This window comes from Lactuca virosa, chromosome 6 (genome assembly GCF_052849685.1).
Source record: "Lactuca virosa cultivar CGN04683 chromosome 6, Lactuca_virosa_CGN04683_v6, whole genome shotgun sequence".
Lineage (NCBI taxonomy): Eukaryota > Viridiplantae > Streptophyta > Magnoliopsida > Asterales > Asteraceae > Lactuca > Lactuca virosa.
This window is the reverse complement of record NC_136431.1, coordinates 58,375,300-58,387,580: the sequence shown is the minus strand read 5'-3', so window position 1 is coordinate 58,387,580 and position 12,281 is coordinate 58,375,300. Positions and strand designations below refer to the sequence as shown.

The following is a 12,281-nucleotide window of genomic DNA, read 5'->3' as shown; positions in this document are numbered from 1 at the left end:
GTAGTCCTACAGATCTACTAGTATAATCATATAACCAGTGAACACATATCTCAGCATAACAATACATAACAAAACATGATATCTAATCCAATGGGCCGACCTTGGTGCCTTCGACCCATAAGTATATTAGCTCTACCGGTCAGTACAGTGAGGAAAACTCACCTCTCAGTCTGAAAAGATTGTTGAACAGGACACAAATCCGTATATTAGCTCTACCGGTCACCTATTCATTGCAACATGGCCAACTTAACTTATAATCAAAATACCCAAAATACCCCTAGGTCAAACTTGGTCAAAAACAGTTCAAAGTAAATAAAAAATCAAAAAGTTCACTGAATCAACTTAGTTGAGTACGCCCATCGTACTCGTCTTGTACACTTAGCGTACTCAAGCCTTGACCAAGAAAATGTGTTGTTGACCTGGTACGCCCAGCGTACCATTGCGTACGCGACTGATTCCCTTCCCTTGTATTAAGAGCTTATTCCCTTACACTCTTTCGTCGAATTTTCAGATCTAGTCCCCAAATGATGTCCTTAACCATAAAGGTTCCAACTTTATGGTCTTGCATGGCTAATAAGTGCTCAATACCAAAAACCCTACCTTCTTAACTCATTAAGACAACCTAGATCATGTATGGAAGGAAACTAATGACCAAGACTACATTTTTATGCTTCTAAGTACTCCTAAACATCTGAAAGGACAACTTATATGGATTAGAGTAACCCATACACATAATACCAAGCTTATGGGACCAAAAATAACACCATTTCATGGCTAAACAAGATCTAATCAATACTTCATCAAGTTCTGAGCTTTTTACCTCCAAATAATGCCAATTGATGATGTGGTTCTGGATCCAAAGTGTTCCACTCTTCCAATATGATATTCTCTTCTTTCTTCCTCTTTCTAGATCACCAAAACACACACTAATGCCTCAAAATGCTCTCAAATGGATTAGGGTTTGCAAAGGGGTCGAAATGGAACTAGAGGCTGATGAAAGAAAGAAGTCTTGGGTGATAAAGATGTTTAAATAGGGTCCAAACCCTAAAAGTTAGGGTTTGACCCCTGACCACGTATGCCCAGCGTACCAGATGTACGCCCAACATACTTGAGAAAGTCCATGTACGGCCAACATACTACCACATCTAACACCAGATTCAAACTACTATAACTTCTTCGTTTCAACTCCGATTTGGTGTTCTTTATATGCATAGAAAGGCATTGAAGAGCCCCAGAATATTATCTAAATATCTTGGACTAAAAACTTCTCAAACTAAAATCCATATTTCATGCAAGATCCCAGCCTACGACTTTCCTTTTTCTACCCTTCAACCCAAAACATCATTCAAAGGTTAAGATCTCGTAACCATCATTGCCTCAATCCAAAAAGGCCTAAACATTATCTCCTTAAGGCCCAAACCCTTTACACAATCGACTTCTAGCCTACGACCCTAAAATAAGAAATGACAGGAAACAAGATGTTACAAAAATTTTGCTAATGTTACACTTTTGGTCCCTTACTACATGTTTTATACAAATTTCTTCCTTCTTTCGGTTTTGACTTTCCTTTACCTATTTTGTCTGCTTACTTATGTGCTCTGAGTCTCACAAAAAGAAAATTTTATGAAGAAAATTTAGCTTGAAAGTTCAGTGTAAAATCAACAAATCAATAAAAATATGTCTTTTATTTCTTGAATTTAAACCTTATTATTATTGATTAAACTCATTTAGAAACGTCATGCATTTACAAATTTCAATCAAGCCTCCACAGATTTCGCTCATGTTATTCGAACCCAAGCCAATGGCTCACGGGGTGCTAGAATGATGAAGCTGGAACAGGTTCAACAACCCATGAATCTTTTCCTCTCTAGTCTCTACTCTTTCTCTAGTATCAAAATAGAACAACACAAACTGTAAATACTTTTAAAATGTTTACAATATTTAAATCTCACTTAAAGAAGATGAAGAAATAGCAATCCTAAATCTCCAGAAAAGAAAAAGTGTGTGTTGTTCCTTTTAAATGAATATATATTGTGATATTAGGTTATGTCATAATCTGGAACACATATGCATTTGGCCCATACAATCCATTCAACAGCCCATATCATTTAGCCATATATATATATATATATATATATATATATATATATATATATATATATATATATATATATGTTTCTAATTATTGAAAATAGTGATGTGACGGTGGGTTGAGTGGACTAGGAAAGATAAGGTTTCCGTAACGTCCCAAAAATTATGAGGTAAAAATTTCATTTTTAATTCAAACAAAACATTAATCATCTTTAAGCCAAACATTCGTTATCCTTTTCTACATATTCAAAAGTACTATATAGGGAAACAGTTATCAGAATACAATCCTAAAATCATCATAATGAGGAAACATGGGTGGATGCGCTGTGATCAAGCCAGACCCTTTTCTTTCAAACTTGAAGTACCTGAAATATAAACTGAAAATCGTAAGCACAAAGCTTAGTAAGTTTCCCAAAATACCTCATACTAAACAAACATACTACCAAGCATATCTGGGTGTTGGCCTACCCCTTCGGTCTATTTCAACCGGATACTGCCAAGCATATAATTGGGTGCTGGCCTACCCTTTCAGTCTATTTCAACTGGATACTTCCAAGCATATCTGGGTGCTGGCCTACCCTTTTGGTCTATTTCAACCATATAGCGGGTCTATTTCACCCCTACTACTACCACATAATATCATAACAACAATCACAGAGTCATCAAGCAAATACAAGCATAACTGACAATCATCACAAAGACAATCATCACACTATAACATAATCTAGTGGGTCGGCCTTGGTGTCTTCGACCCACGGCTACCGCGAAGGAAGACTCGCCTCAAACCGCTGATAATCAACTAACAGCTCAGGTCCCTAAACCGGATAACCTCGCACCAACTAACAATACATACAACCTTAATTAATAATTAACCCGGTAACTCAAAATTTGAGGCCCAATCCATAATCCAACTTCATAAATGGTAAAATACCATTTTACCCTTTTCTTACTTCGCCCAAAACCAAGATCCAACCCATTAGCACAAAAACCCAAATCTATAAATGGCAACCTAAAGCCCAGTATGGCCCAACTTTCTAAATGGGCCCAAAACCAACATGGTATCAATACTAAGAAAGCCCACAAACTATCCATGGCCCAAAGTCAGAAGTCCAATGGCCCAACAAGGCCCAAACCTTAAAAGGCCCAAAATCAACTTGCTGGGGAGTACTCCCCGCGTACCAGATGGGTACGCCCCGTGTACTCACCCTCGAAGCACAAGGTACAAACGAACGATGCAGAAATCTAGCATTATGTTGAGCGTACATTCACGTACGCCCAGTGTAATCGACAGGGACCTAAAAATCAACATTAAGCTCTTAACACAGATATGACCCTAATGAGATGTCTTAACACGTAAAGTTTGAAACTTTACTCCCTTTTCATGGCTTAATGAGACCAAAACCTTAATACAACCCATAATAAGCATCCAACTCATGCATGGTCCAACACAACTCATCAAGATGACATTTTTATGAACAAGGGGCCTCCCAAATGTCAAGATCCAGCATACTATGCTCTTGGAGTATCCCATACTCAAAAAGATGACTCTAAGGAGCAAAATGAACCCAAAATACTCCTTAAGCTAGATCTAACACCTAGAGTCATCAAGATAGAAACTTTATACCTCCAAAAGATAGATCATGGTGCATAAAGGCTGGATCCAAAAGCTCCAAGCAATCCCACACTTCTCCAAGAACCTCATTCTTCTTCAAAGATCACCAAAATGCATGAAATACCACCAAAAGCTCAAAAACCACACCAAAGGAGGTTAGGGTTTCGATTCTAGGGTTTAAAGAGATGGAGGCTGAAGATAATAGGGTTTGGTGGTGAGTTAAGGAGCTTAAATAGGGTCTAAGACCCTAAATTAGGGTTTGGATTTGAATGGAGCGTCATGCGTACTTCTGGTACTCCCAACATACTCCCTTAACCATGCACGATCATTCTACCCAATACCCCCAACGTACTCCAATGTACGCCCTACATAATGGCCTTAACACTAGTACGCCATGCCTACACTTATATATGCCCCTCGTACTCGTTTTAACCCTAAAACCACCAAACTTTCGAAGGCCATAACTTCTTCGTTATAAGTCCGTTTCTGATGATCCTTATATCCACGAAAAGGTAACGATACGCTCTATGCTTCTATCAACTCATACTTGCCTTAAAACGTCCCGAACTAAAATCCAAATTTCCATAAAAGCCCGAATTGACACTTTACCGATATACCCCTTTGGCTCCAAAACAGAAACCGAACTCCCGGATCATCTAAATTACATTACCTACACCCATATAGGTCTCAATCTCTTTTCATCAAATGCCCTAAGCCTAATGATACCCGATCTTCGGTCACCACCCCGCATTAGGAATCTATTCGGAACAGGGTGTTATAGTTTCTATGTCTTGTGGGTTAAGAAAGATGGAAGAGAAAGGAGAAAGAAAATTTGAAGTAGCAGTGGGTTGAGTGGGTTGGGAGGGAATGACTCCTTCTACCCTAAGGGATATTTCATCTTGTGTGTTTCTCGAGTGCCCCGAACTCCACCTTGGGTTTAAATTCTTTGACCTACCAACCAATAAAATTCTCATCTCCTAACATGTTATTTTTTACGAATTTTTTTCTCTTTGCTCACCTCTCATCACCTGAATCTAAAATGTATGATTTCCTCACCACCACCACTTTTCCCTTCCACGTTGACTAGGGATGGTAATTCATGGCACAACATGAAAATAATACACACCACAAAACGAAATTGGGATAAAATTGAATTTCGAATTCGTGTTTGTGTTTATTTCAAATGTAAATAACATATCATCCTGTCGTGTTAGCTAAAACACGACAAGACTGCCCGATTTTCGACCCATAACATCATGGTCTCCAAAAAACCGTTGGACCTTCGACTGGGCTACTGCCCACTTCTTCCTCGCCCCCTAACAAGCTTCAACGACCTTGTTAATAGGCCCAACATCACCGTTTCAGCCTCCGATACATATGATTTTACACCCATTCGAACCATACATAGTTGAAGTTTTCTAGTATCTCTAAACCAAAAACACACCATCATACACACCCCGATAAGCCTTAATGGTGCATCTTGCATCCAAATTCGCAATGAAGAATCTAAGCCCTTTTAGTTTTTTTAGGCATCTCGGTCAGAAGAGCACCTCATATTCTCTTTCTTAATCAAGCAATCTATGCTAATGATATCATTTTGCGAACGACATGTTACCATGCAAACCATCACAAATTGTAGTTGCCACTAGCTCGAAACTAGGCTCAAAATGGTGGTACACAGATTTTCCGATTACTCCTACTATAGAATCCCCATCGGATCTCTTCTATATCTAACGGTTACACACCTTAACATTACATGTGTCGTCCAACAAGTATGCTTTCACATACATGATACCCGTATAGATCAATGTAATGCTTTAAAACGAATAATTTAATATTTACAAGTTACTATTATTAGTTGTCATTATCTTGTATTTAGATAATTAGCATAAGTTGCATGCACCCTAGGTTTCCTTGGACACCAAGCTAGGGTTGCCATATTGAATGTATATACAATCATAATCAATGGAAGAGTGAAGCCATAAAGTTATCGTAACTTGAAACTTTGATGTAAGCTTCGGACCAAGCGAATGAAATTCATGAAACTTGTGAAAATTCAAATTCCACCTTCCACTGCACAAACCGTACACCACCACCACCAGGTCCACCATATCCCCAATGGACTCAGCTACGCCGCATACGGCCGCCTCATCCAGCACTGCACCAACCACCGTCTCATCCGCCAAGGCAAGCTCCTCCATGCTAAACTCATCCTCTCCTCTGTTACCCTCGACAACTTCTTGGCTTTAAAATTCATCGCTTTTTACTCAAAAACCAGCAACCTTTTCGAAGCCCAACAGGTGTTCGAACAACTTCCCAATAAGAACACTTTCTCATGGAACGCACTGTTCAGGGGCTACTCCATGAACAAGCATCACACTGATACACTGATGCTTTTTCGGAGTTTCTTATCTGCTTCCTCGATGTCTGTAAAACCAAATTATTACACTGTTACATGTGTGATAAAGGCTTTTTCCTCGTTGGGTTATCATAAGTCGAACTTCACTAAAACAATCCATTGTTTTATTATCCGAAACAAGTTAGACTCCGATATCTTCTTTGTAAACGCTTTGATAAAATTCTATTGTAGGTGTAAAGATATGGTTAAAGCAAGAAGCTTGTTTGATCATGCACCTGAGAAAGATCTCGTGTCCTGGAATTTTATGATGGCAGGGTATTCACAACGAGAGTTATATAATGAATGCAAGGAATTATATTTTAAAATGTTGGGCTTGGAAGACATAAGACCGAATGAATTCACAATAATCAGCATCCTGGAAGCATGTGCACGGTCAAACGATCTTGATTTAGGAATGAAAGTTCTTAGATTTGTTATAGATAATGAAATCAAAACAGATCTCCCAGTTTGCAATGCGTTTATCAAGATGTATGCAAAATGTAGCGACAGAATTAGGTACAATGTACATCAACTGTTTGTAGAAATGACTAAGAAAGATGAGATTAGCTATGGCTCTATGATTTCTGGGTACATGCTACACGGTTTTGTAATGGAAGCCATGAATCTTTTCAGGGAAATGAAAAAACCATGTTTGAGTATATGGAATGCTGTGATCTCAGGTCATTTTCAGAACAATCACTATAAAAATGTAATCGATTTACTTCATGAGATGCAAGAAAACAGATTCAAACCAAACAGTGTAACACTCTCAAACATTTTTCCTACACTTTCACATTTATCAAATCTAAAAGGATCAAAAGAGACGCATGCGTATGCAATCAGAAATAGTTATGACATAAACATCGATGTAGCATCTGGGATTATTGACACATATGCTAAGTTAGGTTTTCTAAATAGGGCCCGTGTAGTGTTTGACCAATCAGAAAAGAGAAGTGTAATCATATGGAGATCGATAATTTCAGCTAATTCATCACATGGAGATGTAAATACAACACTTGATCTATTCAATCAAATGACTAAAGAAGGTATATATCCAGATCCTATGATCATCACATCTGTATTATCAGCTTGTGCTGATCATTCTGGATATGTAAATGAAGCTTTGAGCGTATTTAAAAGTGCATGGCCTAAATATGGTATTCAGCCTTCAATGGAGGATTATGATTGTAAGGTAAGTATTTTGATCAAGGCTTTGAAGCTAGATGAAGTTGTGAAGTTGATAGAGGAAATGCCTTTTGAGCCTACTGAAGAAACGTGGGATGTATTGTTTAAAGAGGCTTCAGTTTTTGGTGATGTTAAAATTGGGATATTTGCTTTTGATCATTTGATTAAATTTAATATTTTCAATACGGAACATTATCAAAAAATGTTGAATTTATACTCATCGGCATATAGATGGGGTGACGCTGAAGATCTTATAGAGAAAATAGCTAAATTGGGGATTGGGGTTTGTTATGTGGCCAGGTGTTATACCGACGATAGCCCGTTTGATCCTTATTAGAGAGGTTTTTTTTGTCTTTAAATGTTTTTGCTATTATATTTTTGTCGAATTGCAGAAAATAGCAACGAAGTTTACTTTTTCTTAACAATACAAGCAATATTCTTTAATTTTACCCATAATAATAATGTACTTATATTCTTTAATGCATAAGTGCACCTCTATACACTACAAGAAACGGGACCTATAGGGACGACAAATGTCGTCTCTATAGGTTAAAAAAGTCGTCGCTATAGGTGGCCGGGAGGACATGTCGTCCTACAGCTCTCGTCCTCATAGCCCCGTCGCAATAGATCTTTTTGGTCGTCGCTATAAATATCGTCGCAATAGGTATCCTTTAGAGACGACATGTCGTCCTGTTTTGGTTCGTCGCTATACGATGTTGGTCTCCATAGATGAAGCTATAGAGACGACATGTCGTCTCTATTGGTATATGTATAAACACAACATGACGTCTCCATAGATAGAGATGTAGTCGACTCACCTTAGCCTTTAGTAACAATATGTCGCGGTGGTAGATGCACCTGTAGAGACGACATGTCGTCTCTATAGATCCACCTATAGAAACGACATGTCGTCTCTATAGGTATGCCCATACAGCTGCTCTTTTTTCTCTATAATTTCCCAGTTTTCACATCACAAAATTGCTAAAACAGTAAATTTACAAAATATATAAAATGGTAAATTTAATTGCAAAACATTAATATTCGATACAATCTCAAAACACTACATTATTACAAATATAATTAATAACTTTTATATTATTACAAATATAATGTACTTAAAAACTTATATTAAAGAAAACAAATAATCATATGACATTTATGTCTCAATTTATAAAAATAAATTTAAATGATGATATCAGAAACTAAAAGAATATCACCATCCCTTGGATCAAGAATCATGCTCACTGCTTCTTCCTTAATGGAAGTTATTTCAGTCTGCACATATAAACACATTCTGAGTTAATATATACACTTGCAATATTTAAGTTAATCCACAAGTAAATAAAATGACAAGTTTACCCTGCGACAGTTTCCAAGTGTTTCACAACTGCAGCAGCCAGTGATTCTGCTGACAGGGATTTCTGTGCATGACACCATAAAGTTTTATAGTTTACACAAGGGTAAAAATGAGATTTTAGTAGTTTATAGACAAATTCTTACCATATTAGAAAGTGTAGCCTTAGCCAGTGGGACAAATACCAAAAGCTTTAGAAGAGATGATTATCATGGAGATTGACAATGTATAAAGAGATCTTCTATGCGATGTTGGCAGTGAACCTTCTATACCTCCTTCCAAAAGAGACATATTTAATTTAGCCACTTTGTTTGCACGCTGTTTATAAACAAAAATAAACAAATAAATAAATAAAATTCAGTGCACTTACGAAAAGTCGCCAACTTTAATTCCAATTAATCTTTTATTTAGATTAGCCACTTTGTTTGCATGCTGTTTAAATACAATGACCTAAGATTTCAAGTATGCCAAAATGTCAGACTTCATAGATAAAGAGAAAATGTAAAAACTCAAATGATACAAAAAGAATATTTACCCTTTGAGTTGTTACAGCATGCTTATCTTTTGTACCAGAAAATCCGAATGCCCTTGGCTGTAAAAAGTAAAATTAATAATCAGGTAAAATATTGCATCTTTGGGTCTTAAAAGAAATGTCATTGCATATTTCGTATAAAAAGCCACTTTGTTGTATAAATTGGGAAGAATGTGAAACATTATTGCATAAAAGCACATTTAATCTCCTACAAAAAAAAATACCAATTCGATTGAATTACTCAAAATGATGTGTAAGCACAATAACCAGAACCTCTACTGTCATAAGGAGTCTCATCTCTTCCTTTCCTCTTCTTATTACCTCTGCCTCTTTCATTATTCTCCAAAGATAGTTCCCCTCTTTGGAGAATTGAACCTACGGGTAAAATGGTCATTTTTTTAAACCATGATTAGATATAAACATATATATATATATATATATATATATATATATATATATATATATATATATATATATATATATATATAGCTGGCTTACTTACATGTGTAACCCCACCTTCTTGAGAGCAAGGAAGAAAGCTCATTATTAGTGAAATACCCAAAATACCCTTGTAATTAACCACACCAACCTGATTGTCCTTCCTTGTTTCCTTGGATGGTTGAATGTTGTTGGAAATCTCTACCAGGGCGATGAATATCAAATATCATGATGGATTTGTTGTATCCAGCAAATATCCTGTAGCACCTGGTTCCTGGTATGTATTTTATTTAAGTGATTTTGCATTTTTGGCCAGGGACTCGGCGAGTTGAAGGCCCAACTCGCCGAGTAGAAGCGGGATGAGACGCGGGATTTAAGTGATGGACTCGTCGAGTCGAGTCCCGGACTTGACGAGTAGGCTCTGTCTGGACAAAACCCTAATCTGAGGGTTTGCACCCTATTTAAACAACCTTATACAGCCTCCATCGCCCCTTTATGCTCCCAGAAACCCTCCATAGCAAACCCTAGCCGAGTGTGTGAAGATCTTAAGGCATTTGTAGTGATTTTGGTGGTTTGTTCACAAGGAAGAAGGAAGATCATAGAAGGATCAAGAGGAAAATGAAGGATTCGAGTTTGGTTCACCATTTGCAGTCTTTGAGAGGTATAAAGTCTGTACCTTGCTCTTTCATTTGATAGATCCTTTTTTTGGGGAGATTTAGGGCTTTTATAAGCCATTTTGGTAACCAACCATGATTGCAAACATGGTTGGGGGTCAAGGCTTCGGATCTAGCACTTGGGAAGAGTCACAAGGCAGATTTGGGTTGCTTTTGCACCCAAGAAAGGTCCCATGCATCATAAGAGCTTATTTTATGTCCTTTTGAACTCAAAGTCCCATGCATGCACGTAAAGTTTGTAACTTTACGTGCTAGAACGATTGAAGGAGCTTAGATCTACCTTTTGGTCAAGTGTTGTACATCAGAAATCGAGGATTTAGGGTGTAATGTCATCGACTCGGCGAGTCCGTTCTTGGAACTCGATGAGTCCAAGGCTTTGAGTCCCATATCTGTTGAGGGCCAAAGAACTTAGTTGGGTGTTAGAAGGGTTGTAGCAGGACAGAAAGAGTGACCCAACGCATTGGACTTAGTTTTAGACCTGGAGTTCATGGGACTCGACGAGTGCTAGAACAGACTCGGCGAGTCCAAGGCAATCTCCTTATGGTTGAAGATGAACTCGACGAGTTGTTCATACAACTCGGCGAGTCGGATGAAGGTTCATTCGATGTTCATATCGAAGAGGGACTCGACGAGTTGGCGGCCCAACTCGACGAGTAGAGTCGTGGATGAGGACAGTGGAAGAGATAGGGACTCGACGAGTTGGCGGCCCAACTCGGCGAGTCGGGTCAACTGGAAGTTGACTTTGACTTTGACTTGGACTTGGACTTGGTCAGGGGTAAAATTGTCATTTTGCCCTAAGAGTAGTTATCAAATTATGACTGAGTATTTTGTGGGGATTATAGCCGGAGGATTTCCGGAGCAGCAGCAGACAGAGGTTTCCCGCACAGATTATCAGCAGCTGCTCGTTCGAGGTGAGTTACCTTCCAGTAGCGGTGGGTCTACGGCCACAATGCCGGCCCACCAGTAGGAGTTGTATGTTAGATGATTGTCTTTCTGATATCATCTAGGTTTGCTACTACCTGATATGTTATATGCTGGCATGATATGTTATATTTGATAGTAGTAGAGTTCGGTTGTTAGGACCGAAGGGTAGGCCAGACACCCCAGATATGTCTGACAGTATGTGATGATATGTTTGTATGCTGGCATGATAAGTTATATGTGACAGTGGCAGTAGGAGGGGACCGAAGGGTAGTTCAGACACCCCAGATATGTATGATAGTATGTTTATGTTATGATATATGTGATAGTAGCAGTAGGGGGTGGAATAGTTCCCGAGGGTCGGTTGTTAGGACCGACAGGTAGGTCAGCACCCCATAATGGCTTGACACGGGTAGGTCGGCACCCCAGAATGGCCGTACCGGGTAGGTCGGCACCCCAGAATGGCCGTATCGGGTAGGTCGGGCACCCCAGAATTGCCCGGCAGTATGTACGCTATATGATTGTATGGTATGTGGTACGATGGGGGAACTCACTAAGCTTCGTGCTTACAGTTTATAGTTTTGGTTTCAGGTACCTCTTCAGCGAAGGGGAAGGATTCGGCGCGGTAGCAACACATCATACACACTCGCATTGATTTTCGCACTGGAGATATTCTGAGATTTTACTCTGACATGATGTTGTTTTATGAATTGAGTTTTCAGACATGATATATTTATGTGGTTTTCTTATGAATGATTTTATAATTAGTTAATTGAAATGAAATTTTTGGACTCGAAATTTGGGATGTTACAAGTTGGTATCATAGCCCTGGTTTGAGGGATTCGGACACACCCTCGGGGGTGTCTGGACTCAAATCGAGGGATTAAAATCTTTTTACAAGAAAATGGTTTTCTAAAATATAAGTTAAAGGTGTTTTGAGAAAGAACGAAGTGTGTGATGTGCGCGACCGGCCGAGCTCAAGTAAGTATTCCCCAAAGTACCCGTACAAGTTTATGTTATGTTTATCAGCTTCAGTAGAACAGCATGCTAGAATAGGACTAAGGATCTATGAATGA

At 38.5% G+C, this 12,281-nt stretch overlaps 1 pseudogene; it reads left to right on the top strand.

The window, feature by feature from the left end:
• The first annotated feature begins 5,733 nt into the window (after positions 1-5,733).
• On the top strand, positions 5,734-7,623 carry LOC145121563 (pentatricopeptide repeat-containing protein At2g37310 pseudogene; annotated as a pseudogene).
• The last annotated feature ends 4,658 nt before the right edge of the window (positions 7,624-12,281 follow it).